Here is a 14,989-nt window from a genome sequence, read left to right on the forward strand (position 1 = left end):
ATTTGCAGTGTGCCAATAGTATTATTACACCTGGCACATAATAACTAGGTAATAAATAATAGATATGTATATACTTCACAATATCTATTCTGCACAGGGCACACAATGAATGATGGATCACGACTTGATGACTTCATACATTTAAGAAAATATTTATTATTTATTTATTTGATTGGGTTGAGTCTTAGTTGTGGTTTGAGGGCTTAGTTGTGGTTTGAGGGTTTAGTTGCCTGGGGGTGTGTGGGATCTTGATTCCCTGACCAGGGATCGAACCTGATCCCCTGAATTGGAAGGTCAATTCTCAACCACCAGGGAAGTCCTGACTTCACACATTTTAATGCAGTATCCCTGAGACTTAGATAATAAAATAAAAATAATTCTAGAGTTATAAAACTGGGAAAGGTCATAAGAAGTCATCTTACTATGATGTATCTATTGATATGGAAATATATTCACTATCTATTATTAAGGCAAAAAGACGGCTTCTTAAGTAGGGTGTTTGGGATCTGTATGCATTTGTGTGTGTGTATGTATATGCACATACATATAAATGTGTGTGTGTGTGTGTGTAGTTTTTAAATTGGAAAGTATTCACCAAAATGCTAAGAGTAGTTATCTCTTATTTGTGGGGTTACAAATAGTCTTAATTGTCTTTTTGACTATCAATTTTTACATTACAAAGATGTTCTACTTGTATAAATAAAACACAGTAAGTGATTTTCAAAATATCCTATGTATATATAATTAAACTATGAATATAGATCAGGTCTGGGAGGTAGGAAAAATGCAAAAATGAAAAAAAAGGGAGTTGTGGGATATGAGTGCTTTCTCTCCCCAAAATCCAGTTATTTCTTATCGTTTCACTATGTTTATAATAGAAATTTTAGTTTGTAGAAATCATTTTCTAAATCATTCCTATACTTTGAAAAAGTGAAAGTCACTCAGTCTAGTGGGTAGCCTATCCCTTCTGTAGCAGATCTTCCCAACCTAGGAGTTGAACCAGGGTCTCCTGCATTACAGGTGGATTCTGAGTTATCAGGGAGTGCTCATCAGTTTCATTTCTACTAATAAATAATTGGCTGCTCTCAATAGGCAGTATTCTGAAACAGGGGTCTTCTTCAGCTCCTAAGAATTACCCACATCCATAAAATGGGCAACCTATGTCTTGATCCATCTATTAAGTAGTTTCTTGCCTGGTGGACCCCAGTGATTTGGACTCTGGTGCTCTGTGTCATGTGGATCCTGCCAAGACTTTGTGAATTCTTCTGTGGCTATGGGGATTAACAAGTTCTCGTTCTGGTGGCCAGGGTGAGGACATAAGCCTCTATGTGTGTGCATCAGCCTATGTCTTGGAGGCTAGAAACACAGTGCCTACATGTGAGTGAGTACCCCTGGGATGCAGACTGTTTTTTCTCCATCATCTGATCTTCTGTCCTAGCCAGTGTGTCCTCTCCAAGCCACCTTGTCATGGTTGCCAGCTTAGGACTGGGATATGGGCTCTGGCTCTCATCCCACACAGACACAAAACCTGGATTTGTAGCAGAGGTCAAGAAGTAAGTAGAGCCGAGACAAAGAGACACAGGGTAGGGTTGGAGGGGTCTTGTTCCTGTCCCTGTCAGCTTCAGGGACAGTTAAGCACGTAGTGTGTGTGTGTGTGTGTGTGTGTGTGTGTGTGTGTGTGTGTGTGCGTGAAAGTGTTAGTTGCTCAGTCATGTCTGACTCCTTGAGACCCCACGGACTGTACCCCTCCAGGCTCCTCTGTCCATGGAATTCTCCAGTCAAGAATACTGGAGTGGGTTGCCATTCCCTTCTCCAGGGGATCTTCCTGACCCAGGGATTGAACCTGGGTTTCTTGCATTGCAGGCATATTCTTTACCATCTGAGCCACCAGGGAAGCCCAATGCAATAGCAGATGTATTTTAAATAAATTACTTAACAGAAGCAAAGAAAACCAAGCTCATATGGGATTTAACCCAGGACCTCTCACACCCTAAGTGAGAATCATAGTCCAATGTGATAGCACATGTATTTTAAATTAATTATCAGAAACAAAAAGTATGTGGCTCATCGGGGATTCAAACCCAGGACCTCTCACACCCTAAGCTAGTATCATACCACTAGACAAACAAGCCACATGTTTTTAGGTCTCACCTGGAGCTTTAAAGCCATAAGTATCCAGTTAACAACAATAGGAGCAGAAGGCGTTTACTGAGTGTGTGTCAGACTCTCATCTCTGCAATGGAGCTAAACAGTGAGATTATATACTTTGTATACTTATTGTGGAGGCTCTCTCCAACCTGATGATGCCTTCCCAATTCCAAACAAAGAAGAAAGTAATGCAATGAATGCAGATGAACTCTGGGTTAAGCAACCACTGACAACGTTCCATGTTTGTCAGGAAGAGACAGATTTCTGGGACCTTATCTCCTTGTTTCATTAGGTTGTGTTTCTGCCAGGAAAATCTACATCTTCGTTATGAACACTTGCTTTAATCTATTCTGTATGATCATTTCAGAAAATAACTCCAGAGACCAAGATTTCAGCTTCTGGACCAAGGGTGAGCATAGTGGGTGGACAGACTTCCCAACTTGCCTGATGAGGTGGATGGAAGTGTGGTCCATGTTACTATACATAGTATATACAGCAGGGACTATGATTTCCTAATAACAGTAAAAGAGATTGTGTCCTCAGAGATACGCTCCCCACTAACAAAGAATTGTGTCATAGAAAATGTAAGTAACTGTTACAATATGATTCCTACACAATGTTCTGATTATCTATCTTGATTTTCAGACTGACAAAGAGTATGGGAGTTTTCAGTAATGATTTAAGGTGTCCTATATTGAACCAAGATCTTTCACAGTGTAACTTGGAAAATGATGGATCAAAAGGGATAGATCCAGCCATCATGGATCAGTTTCCTTTGGTGAGGCTGTGTGTGTGAGAGAGAGAGAGAAAGAGAGAGAAGGAAGAAGGGAGAGAGGAGATATATCTAAGGATATGGAGAATCATTTTGTTTAGAGAACGTGGCCTGACGCTTATAACAATGCCTTAACAAATCTCCTGGCACTGGAATCCAAGCATTGATTTTCATTAAACTTTGGAGCTTTTGCAATTCTCACTGAGCTGAGGTCAGAGCCGGTGGAGTAGGACCCAGCTGTGTGCCCTAATAACCACAGCCTCTGAGTCCGTATATGGTCTTAATGGCCAGGGACGCCTCCTCTTCTTCCTCCCCACCGTGACTGTCATTGCTTCAGAAATGCCCCCCAAATGGCACTAAATGATGTGCAAACACACCAGCTGGATTGCTGATCTTTTTCCGAGGCTTCTTTAATGGTGCATTCATAGCCCCTTGGAGCAAACTCAATTTCTCTCTGTGCACGCTATTTCCACTTCTATAATTCTAGAAGAAATCATTTTGGCAAACACATTTTTTGAGTTGGATGAGAGGTAATTTATACAATTGCTTACCTACTATTGACAACAGGCAGCAACTCCAGTCACAGGACGAAGGATGGCTATTCATTACTCACAGTGGAGACACATAAATGGATCTGGAGCCTTTCATGAGGCTTGGAGCAGTGAACTTGGGGCAAGCAAATCTTGTGTGTTTGAGGGGGTAGGGAATAGAGATTCAGAAGTCACCTCTTTGGATCTTCACCTTTACACTGAACACCACATCTGAGGAGAGACTCAAAAGGGCCCAACAGAGGGAAGAAAGCTTGAATGGTACAAATGTTAAATACCACATGCTGAAGTAGGCACTGCCAGGGCATCCATGCTAAGGATGTGGCTATGGTCCTGGTCTTGGAGGGTGATTAGGCAACTGAGTGATGAGACATGTTTATTTTCCCCAATGGACCAGTCAGCCCACCTTTTATGTCTCCTGAGGTAGCTTGTGGTCACATCCAACAGAATTCCAAATGTGCTCAGAAAATGTTGCTTTATACTTCAGGCTCAGTAGAGAATTTAGAGGTTAAAGCATCTGCCCACAATGCGGGAGACCCGGGTTCAATCCCTGGGTTGGGAAGATCCCCTGGAGAAGGAAATGGCACCCCACTCCAGTACTCTTGCCTGGAGAATCCCATGAACGGAGGAGCCTGGTAGGCTGCAGTCCACGGGGTCGCAAAGAGTCAGACACGACTGAGCAACTTCACTTTCATACATACATATGTATATATATTATATATGTACATATATAAAAAATATATATACACACACACACCCATGAATGGATCATAAGCTCTTTTCTAGGTGTGTTTGTTCTAAGCCAGGACTGATGCTGCAGCTGAAGCTCCAATACTTTGGCCACTTGATGTGAAGAATTGACTCATTGGAAAAGAGATAGGCTGGGAAAGATTGAGGGTAGGAGGAGAATGGGCCAACAAAGAATGAGATGGTTGGATGGCATCAGCGACTCAATGGACATGAGTTTGAGCAAGCTCCGGGAGATGGTGAAGGACAGGGAAGCCTGATGTGCTGCAGTCCAGGGGGTTGCAAAGAGTCAGACGTGACTTAGTGGCTAAACAACAGCTATTGGTTTACAACAACAGCTACCCATTAGAATCCCCTGAGAAACTTTGAAAATTCTCTAATGTCCAGGCCCACCCCAGACCACCTGACTCACAATTGCTGGGGGTGAGACCCAGGAGCCAGTATTTTTCTATGTGCAGCCAAGGTTGAGAACCAATGCTTTAAACATTTAAAGCTAATCAAGGCAATGGGTTTCTAGTGCATATTGGAATCATCTTGGAAGCTTGTTAAAATGCAGATTTACGGGGGACTTCCTTGGTGGTCCAGTGATTAAGACTCCAGACTTCCACTGCAGGGGACATGAGTTTGATCCCTGGTCAGGGAAACAAGATCCTGCATACTGCACAGTCCCCGCCCCCCCCCCCCCGCAAAAAAAAAAAAAAAGAAGAAAAAAAATGCAGATTCATGGGTCTGGGTTTGGGGCCTGAGATTCTGTATTTTTAAGAAGCTCCCTAGATGATTCTGAGGTTGGAAATCCATGGGTCACCCGCTGAGAATCCTATTTAGAGAATTCTTCCCTGGAGTTTGTGTGTTTCCCATGCCTCATTCATTGTTTAATTTCATATTGGTCCTCTCCTTTCATACAGATCCCCCTTTGCCAGTGAGTATGTGGGAAATTCTGGTCCCTGACGGTAATCAGGCTGATAAATTCAGACACTTCACCTTGTCACTTCCAGAAGTACCCAGTCAGTATATCTAGGGGTGCTAGAGGCATACAGTGGGGAGTGAAGGTGGACAGAGCAGGAAGAGAAGGGAAAAGCTGGCTCGAGTCTAGTAGGTGCCGGAGAGGGAATGAGATTTGGAGTTGAGAACTTGTCTAAGAGAGATAGCCACCATTGGAAAGATCAGCCCTGTAGCACCCCCTGCATTGCTGCAAAAAAAAAAAAAAAAAAAAAAAAGAGTAGCATCTACTCAACCTGGGCCCAGACCATGGGGTCCCAAGGGTGCTTCTTGAGTGGGTCCAAGCTGTATCTGGCTCTGCCCCAGGCACCTCCTCCCTGCAGCACTGCTTCCTTGCCCAACCTGTTGGACTGACCTCCAGGAGAAAAGTCTGAGTATTGCTGCTGATGAATTTCTAGACTATAAGAGGAAAGGGATGGAGTGGGAGAAACCATGGCCACAAGAAAGAGATCCCCAGTGAATTTTCTAACTGCCTATGATGTTAGATAGTTGTCCATTCTCTGTAATTTCCTGCTCATTCCACAGACCCCCTGGATGTAGAATGAGAGTACACAGGCTTTGATGTCAGGAATTAAGCAAATTGTTACATGAAAAGAACAGCATGGCCGCCCCTTATTCCCTACTGTATAGCAATACCCCTGCCAGTCACCTCTGCTGGGGATGGGGGAGCATGACATTAGGGAAGGCTTCGCAGAGAAGGTTGCCTGTACATGGGCCTTGAAGAGGATGGGGAAGGATTTCCATAGCAGAGATGGAAGGAAATGTTTCTAAAAGGAGGCATGATATGCAAAATGCTGGAAAAGGTGATTACTGGATTGTCTGAATTTGCTGCTAGAACCCACCCTGGTGGCTGCTGTGAGTTACTTGGTTGTTTTTACCAAATTCATTTTTAAATTGTAGTTGGCATTTAGCCTCCTCTGACCAATCAAGAGACAGCTCTGGGTGACTTTGTTGTTTGTTTATCCTGAACTTTCTAGAATGTCTGCAACCAAGTACAAACCTAAAAAAGGAAAAAAAAAAAAAAAGCCCTGGAGCCTTCTCACCTAGTCCAGTCCAGTGTTAACAGATCCCAGAGCCCCCAGCACTCCTGTGCACTCCAGCTCTGATGTTCTCCCCCTATTGCCCACCCTACAGCACCAGGAGAAAGCCCATTCCCTGCTGGAGTGGGAAAAAAGAATCAGGAAGGCCTCATGCAGGAGGCTGCATTGGAGCTGGGCCCTGGGGGAAGGGGCACTGAAGGGAAAGGGGGGAGGGGATATTCCAGTGAGAAGCAACCACACAAAAGGCACAATGACTCTAGTAATTGGTAAAACATGAACGCTGTGGCTAGAGGGCCATGAGTCAAAATGATTCTGACCATTTTCTAGTTCTCATGATCCCACCCCCCAGTTCTCTCACAGCTCATGCCCATCCTCCCTGTGGCGTGAGTGTGCCTCTAACTGCTCATGCTCAGTGAGGTAGTCTCCATTATGCCTATCTGGGCTTCAGTGGTTGGCCCCCACCCCCATCCCACTTAGGGCACATGGTGAAAACAGGCCACAACTTACTGGTTGTGAGGCCTCAGGTATGCTGTTTAACTTCTATGAGCCTTTGTTTCCTGATTTGTAAAATGGGGATATTGAAACTCTCCCCTTATATGCAGTTGTTGTAAGGATTAAATACAATGTATAAAATATGTATAAAATTCTTAGCATGATTCCTAGAATATCGTAAAGTCTTAACATATTCTCTCACGATATTATGACTTTGGCTATTACACTTTATAATATGAGATGAGTGCATAATAAAAATTGACTTTACTCCGTGAAAAAAGAATTAGAGGATTTCACATTCTTTCAATGCAGTTAGGGAGCAGTTCTGCGGACTCCAAGGGTCAACCCTTTTCATAACTAAATTCTCACTTCATTCATTCTACAAATATTTATTGAACACCTATAATATGCCAGGAAGCATGCTAACTGCTGGGAACACAGGGAGCAAGACAGAGTAACACCCTCCCCATCCACATGGGGCTTGCATTCTAAAAGAGAGTAAATGTACACTGTCAAGTGGAACAAGTTTTAAGGAAAAACTCAAGCAGGGTAAGTGGATGGGGAATATGGGGTCTGGGCCACTTGAGTGGGTAGGGGAGGCCTAATATAGGAAGTGTGGAATGTTTGAGCTTTCCAGCCAGAGAGAAGGGCAAGGGCAATTGCAAAGACCTTGAGGCTGGAGAGCACCTCGTGTGTTTGAGGAACAGCATAGAAACATTATTTTTGTGAACCACAGCATTTATTTTAAGGGACACATGGCTCTCAATATCTCTATATTTCTTTCAAAGTTCTGAAGACTGAAGGTCATGGAAAAGACAGCTAATTGTGCAGTCTAATGATTCTTTGTGGATTCTCCAGCCCCAGTCAAGCTGCTCCTTTTGTGTGTCACTGGCCTTTAGATCATGCCTGCCTTTGCTGTAGGCATTTGGCCTGGAGTACCTCGAGAATGTGATGGAGAGGGGGAGGTGGGAGGCGAGGAGCCTTTCTTTGGCTCTCTAAGGCTAAGGACCCAAATGAATGTACTGGAATTTTATGGATCAGTGGCATTCCCTTATTCATCCTGCCAACTCAATAAGCATTTATGACTTACATTCTTTAGGTATAACTGGACTAAATTCTGGGAAAGAGAGAAATAATTCTAAGACAATAGGCCCATCCATCTTGAAACCTTTTTGGAAACATTTGGGATAAATCGGAATTTTTTAGAACTATACCATCCCACTCGTAGGACTAAATGACGTGAGAAGACATAGATACACAAACAGCTAATGAAAGAGTGATTAGTGTTAAATACAGCCTTGGGCAATTGTAGTAGAAACAGCACAATGCAGTGCATGATAGTGAGCTAGATATTTGTTCAAATGATGAATACTATAGCAGTTGGTTGGAGGAAGCTTCCTGGAAGTAGAGAGGCTCAGACTGAGCCTTGAAATATATGCAAGGGCAGAGAGAAAGAAGGAATACCTTTGCTCAAGAGAGCAAAATGCCAAACCTTTGGAAATGCTCACTTCAGGAAAAATGTAGGCTAAGTCAGTCATGCTAGCTAGCCCCATTCTCTCTGCCATTACAATCCATGGTCTAGACCCATCATAACTTTTATAATATTTCCACCCTCTAAAATCTTAAGTGTTTTTGCATTCCATGTAATTGGTGAACTCTAATCCTCAAAATAATAATATCTGCAATTTCCCAAGACCATGGGCCTAAGGTAACAATTGGTCTCAATCCCAGTTTACGCGAAGGATTCCAACTTCCCATAGGAAGATGGATGGCCTTTTCCAATTTGGATAGGTTTTGAAGGCAGAGGTGCTCAGTTTAGTTCAGTTCACTCAGTCGTGTCCAACTCTTTGCGACCCCATGAATCGCAGCACGCCAGGCTTCCCTGTCCATCACCAACTCCTGGAGTTCACTCAGACTCACGTCCATGAGTCGGTGATGCCATCCAGCCATCTCATCCTCTGTCGTCCCCTTCTCCTCCTGCCCCCAATCCCTCCCAGCATCAGAGTGGCCAAAGTACTGGAGTTTCAGCTTTAGCATCATTCCTTCCAAAGAACACCCAGGGCTGATCTCCTTGAGAATGGACTGGTTGGATCTCCTTGCAGTCCAAGGGACTCTCAAGAGTCTTCTCCAGCACCACAGTTCAAAAGCATCAATTCTTCAGTGATCAGCTTTCTTTATAGTCCAACTCTCACATCCATACACGACTATTGGAAAAACCATAGCCTTGACTAGACGGACCTTTGTTGACAAAGTAATGTCTCTGCTTTTGAATATGCTGTCTAGGTTGGTCATAATTTTCCTCCCAAGGAGTAAGTCTCTTTTAATTTCATGGCTGCCATCACCATCTGCAGTGATTTTGGAGCCCCCAAAAATAAAGTCTGACACTGTTTCCACTGTTTACCCATCTATTTCCCATAAAGTGATGGGACGAGATGCCATGATCTTAGTTTTCTGAATGTTGAGCTTCAAGCCAACTTTTTCACTCTCCTCTTTCATTTTCATCAAGAGGCTCTTTAGTTCTTCTTCGCTTTCTGCCATAAGGGTGGTGTCATCTGCATATCTGAGGTTATTGATATATTTCTCCCAGCAATCTTGATTCTAGCTTGTGCTTCTTCCAGCCCAGCGTTTCTCATGATGTACTCTGCATATAAGTTAAATAAGCAGGGTGACAATATACAGCCTTGATGTACTCCTTTTCCTATTTGGAACCAGTCTGTTGTTCCATGTCCAGTTCTCACTGTTACTTCCTGACCAATTTGGATAGGTTTTGAAGGCAGAGGTGCTCAAGAGGCAGGTCAAGTGGTCTGGTATTCCCATCTCTTTCAGAATTTTCCAAAGTTTATGGTGATCCACACAGTCAAAGACTTTGGCATAGTCAATAAAGCAGAAATAGATGTTTTTTCTGAAACTCTCTTGCTTTTCCCATGATCCAGAAGATGTTGGCAATTTGATCTCTGGTTCCTCTGCCTTTTTCTAAAACCAGCTTGAACATCTGGAAGTTCACGATTCACATATTGCTGAAGTCTGGCTTGGAGAATTTTGAGCATTACTTTCCTAGCGTGTGAGATGAGTGCAATTGTGCAGTAGTTTGAACATTCTTTGGCATTGCTTTTCTTTGGGATTGAAATGAAAACTGACCTTTTCCAGTCCTGTGGCCACTGCTGAATTTTCCAAATCTGCTGACGTATTGAGTGCAGCACTTTCACAGCATCATCTTTTAGGATTTGAAACAGCTCAACTGGAATTCCATCACCTCCGCTAGCTTTGTTCGTAGTGATGCTTCCTAAGGCCCACTTGACTTCACATTCCAGGATGTCTGGCTCTAGATGAGTGATCACACCATCGTGATTATCTGGGTCATGAAGCTATTTTTTGTACACTTCTCCTGTTATTCTTGCCACCTCTTCTTAATATCTTCCACTTCTGTTATGTCCCTACCATTTCTGTCCTTTATTGAGCCCATCTTTGCATGAAATGTTCCCTTGATATCTCTAATTTTCTTGAAGAGATCTCTCGTCTTTCCTATTCCATTGTTTTCCTCTATTTCTTTGCACTGATCGCTGAGGAAGGCTTTCTTATCTCTCCTTGCTCTTCTTTGGAACTCTGTGTTCAAATGGGTATAATCTTTCCTTTTTTCCTTTGCTTTTCACAGAGGTGAGTAGGGCATTTTTTTCAAGTTTGAGCAGAAACATACCTATAAAGGTATAGACACCTAGGCCAAATGGCTTTGATTGGCTTGATGCAGTTGTTTCTCTTGTGGGCTTCCAAGTTGAGTGGATGTGGTGGCTATATCCATGGCTGCTCTGCCACAAGGAATATTGAATCCAGTCTCTTGGACTAGGCTGGATCTTTGCTTTTAATTACAGCAACATACTAAAAATGGACAGGATTTTTACTTTGGTTATGTTAACCCATCCCATTCCTTTTGTTTCCTTCCTAGTTCTTTTCCCTGGAAGACACTTTTAGAAATCTAAGTTCTCGGGATGATATCTAGGATAGTGAAGTCCAGAGATTAGTGATGGCTCATCTGTATTTGTACCATTACTACTTATGACCTTTGTTTTTTTAAAATAGAAGTATAGTTGATTCCAATGTTGTGTTAGTTTCAGGTGTACAGTAAAGTGATTCAGTTACACATACATGTATATGCTATTTCTTTTTTCAGATTCTTTCCCCTTGTAGTTTATTACAAAATATTGAGTATAGTTTCCTGTGAGTCTATACAGTAGGTCCTCATTGGTTATCTATTTTACATATATTGATAATAGTAGGTATGTGGACTTTTGGTTTTAATTATTTTTGGTTGTGCTGGGTCTTCATTGCTGCATGTGGGCTTTCTCTAGTGGCAGCAAGTGGGGACTACTCTTTGTTGAGGTGTGCAGGCTTCTCATTGCGGTGGCTTTTCTTGTTGCAGAGCACAGGCTCTAGAGCATGAGCTACAGTAGTTGCAGCTCCTGGGCTCTAGAGCACGGGCTCAATAATTGTGGCACACGGGCTTAGTTGCTTCATGGCATGTGGAATCTTCCTGGACCAGGGATTGAACCTGTGTCCCATGCATTGGCACTGTGCCTATCCACTGTACTACCAGGGAAGTCCAGGCCTTTGGTTTTGAACTACCTAATCTGGGTGAGGCAGCCAAGATTTATTGATGACTCCCACAAGGAGGAAGTCATAAGATCCCGTGGTGGAGATTTTGGTCATGTTAATAACACTAATGATAGCTACTATTTACTGAATGCTTACATGATGCCAGACTATCTGCTAATCTGATCTTTCCAACAACTTTGTGAACTAGGTACATTAACCCCTTCTTTATAGAACAGGAAAGTGAAGGTCAGGGACACTAAGTGACTTGCCCAAGTTTGTATAGCTAGTGAGCCTTGGTGCTTCTGAAGGTTGGTCAGGTTTGGGTTCTGAGTCCTTAGATCAGTTCAGTTCAGTTCAGTTGCTCAGTCGTGTCTGACTCTTTGTGACCCCATGAATTGCAGCACGCCAGGCCTCCCTGTCCATCACCAACTCTCGGAGTTTACCCAAACTCATGTCCATCTGAGTCCTAGTTTGGTCTTTTTAATTTACATAACAGCTTCATCCCCTTTTCCAGAAAATCATATGATAAAACCCCTACCTCACAAAGTGGCTGTGAGGATAGAATCATACAACATCCACCAAGTGTCTAATGGGGCTTGGTAGATAGTAAGNAACCTGGAATGTCAGGTCCATGAATCAAGGAAAATTGGAAGTGGTCAAATAGGATATGGCAAGAGTGAATGTCGACATTCTAGGAATCAGCGAACTAAAATGGACTGGAATGGGTGAATTTAACTCAGATGACCATTATATCTACTACTGTGGGCATGAATCCCTTAGAAGAAATGGAGTAGCCATCATGGTTAACAAAAGAGTCTGAAATGCAGTACTTGGATGCAGTCTCAAAAACGACAGTGTTGGGACCTAACAAACGCCATGATAGGCTTCAGGGACTAAGGTAGGACTCACGGGAAAGGCTGAGTCATTGCCCAGTGAGGTCATCCCCACGGATGCCAGGACTTGTCTAATCAGCATACTCCCTGTAACCTGGTTTGACTCTGTCAGGAAGTAAAAGACATCCCCCTGCAGGCAATAGCCAATTAGTAAATATCAGGAAACCCCTGCAGCCAATAAAGATTAGGCAGTTAGTAAATACTAGGAAACTCCTGCAGCCAATCAGCCCTTGCCAACTCTCTGTTCTAAAACCTATAAATACTGCTGTAAATCTGGGCTCGGGGCTCCTTGCTCCACTCCACTGCATTGGATGTGGCAGGAGCCCTAGCTCGAGCTAGAAATAAAACCCCTTCATGCTTTTGCATTGCTGTGGACATCTTATTCTCTCAGTTTTGGGGACTCGGACTCTGAGCATAACAGACAGAATGATCTCTGTTCATTTCCAAGGCAAACCATTCAATATTACGGTAATCCAAGCCTATGCTCCAACCAGTAACGCTGAAGAAGCTGAAGTTGAACGGTTCTATAAAGACCTACAAGACCTTACTTCCCTTAGATGTTACCAATTGGGATCCCCACTCTGGGCCCTTACCTTTATGGAAACTTTCTGGGGCCTCCACTTGTCCTAATGGCATAACAGTGCTGTGCAGCCACTCTTTGGGTAGCAAGAGCAAAGCGGACTTAGCAGGGATTTTGGAGTCGGACATACCTGAATTTTAAGACCAAGTTGACTTGTTTAATATCTGTGGATAGTTGGGCAAGTTCGCCTAATCTTTCTGAACCTCAGTTTCCTCATATAGAGAATGGAGACAATAAAACCGACCTCAAAGTGTTGCAAAAATTAAATGAGGTGATGAACGTAAAATATTCAGAATGGTACATGGCACCTAGATCCTTAGGGAAACTTGAACTCTTATTTGTTCTAAGTTTCAAGAATCACAAACTACACATTTTAATGAACATCATTATAATTTTTCCCTGAAGTTCCTTAAAACCCTTGGATGGATATTGCCTGGTCTCATTCCCCTTGACTGATCTACACTGATATAGTTTGTAAATCAGGATCAGAACATCTTATGCACTTAACATCTTCTAATCTGGTACATCTATGTGATCTGATTCAAAATCCAATATATGGGGGAAAGGAGAAGGAAAGCAGCAAAAGGGAAAGTAAAAAACACATTTTCTTGACTGTGGTAGATATGTTTCCAAAGCTTGCTATTACATTTTCTCCCATCCCACATGCCCTTTTGCAGTGTGGTCTTTCCATTCCTCCCATTGACGGGTGAATTTTGACTAGCCTGGTGACCTGTCTTGACCAATAGAATATGGTGGATGTGATGGTTGCATCTTGAGTGATCTTCAGTTTCTGTCTTCTTGGAACCCAGCCATCATACTGCGAGAAAGCCCTCAAAGGCTCATAGAGAGGCTGAGATGAAGAAAAACCAAGGCCCTCAACCAACAGCCTCACCTGAGCTCCCAGCCAGGAGCAAGCACGAATTGCCAGCCTTGTGAAGAAAGTAATTTTGGAATCTCCAGCCATTCCAGAGGCCCAGCCAATACCTCGTGAAGTAGAACCATCGATCAATCCACACAAGAAAGAACAAATGGATGTTGTTTTAAGTTCTGATGTTTTAGAGTTGTTCGTTATACAGCAATAAAGCATCTGACACTGAAACATTTAGTAATCATATTGTGTCCTTGTACTTTGTTTGCTGTGCTGTGCTTAGTTGCTCAGTCATGTGCAACTCTTTACGACCCCATGGACTGTAGCCCGCCAGGCTCTTCTGCCCACAGGGATTCTCCAGGCAAGAATACTGGAGTGGGTTGCCATTTCTTCCTCCAGGGGATCTTCCCTACACAGGTCAGTGTGAAGAACATATATCTAGTTTGTAATTGTGTTGTGGATTGCTGTTGTTGTTGTTTAGTCACCAAATCATGTTTGACTCTTTGCTACCTCACGGACTGTAGCCTGGCAGGCTCCTCTGTCCACGGGAATTCTCCAGGCAAGAATACTGGAGTGGGTTGCCACTTCCTTCTCCAGGGGATCTTCCCTACACAGGGATCAAACCCACATCTATTGCACTGGCAGGTGGATTCTTTACCACTGAGCCACTTGGGAAGCCCTTTTGGATCGTTCATCATTGATAAAAAAAATCTTCCTGCTAAAAGAGGTGGGAATCATTGAGTTCCCTGTGAGACATTCACATAGAGGGACAGAGACCTTCTGGAGGACAGTGTATGTCTTTTTGGGCCACGACTTTGGATGCTGCAATTGATTTTCCTTATCTTTGCATCAAAATGTTATTTCTTGCTCTGTTTTGGGTACAGACAGGAATCTGAGGCCTATCAAAGAAGCATACGTACAAAAATCCTAATATAAATGGCGTGTGTGAAGCATAACTCTTCATTTATTCATTCAAAAGTCGTTGCCTCCAACTGGTGCTAAGCACTGCTTTCACATGCCAAACAGGTTCTTCCTCTCTCAAAGCTCAAGTGCTTTATTGATGTGAAAATTCTAAAACTTTAATTTACCATAGTAAGACTAGAGATTTCTTTCTTGTTTCACCATTATGGGAGGTCTCAGCTCCTGGTTTCATTGGTTTGAATCTATGATTGTACAAATGTAATCCAGCATCTTGTACAGTTAAGTAAGGCCTTCTACAACATGCTCAACTAGAAATTATCATTTGGCATTGAACCCTGTAATGACCTAGATGAATGGCCCTCTCCTTAGCAACAGCATTTACTTGGCAAATGCT

Source organism: Capra hircus (assembly GCF_001704415.2).
Source record: "Capra hircus breed San Clemente chromosome X unlocalized genomic scaffold, ASM170441v1, whole genome shotgun sequence".
Taxonomy (NCBI): domain Eukaryota; kingdom Metazoa; phylum Chordata; class Mammalia; order Artiodactyla; family Bovidae; genus Capra; species Capra hircus.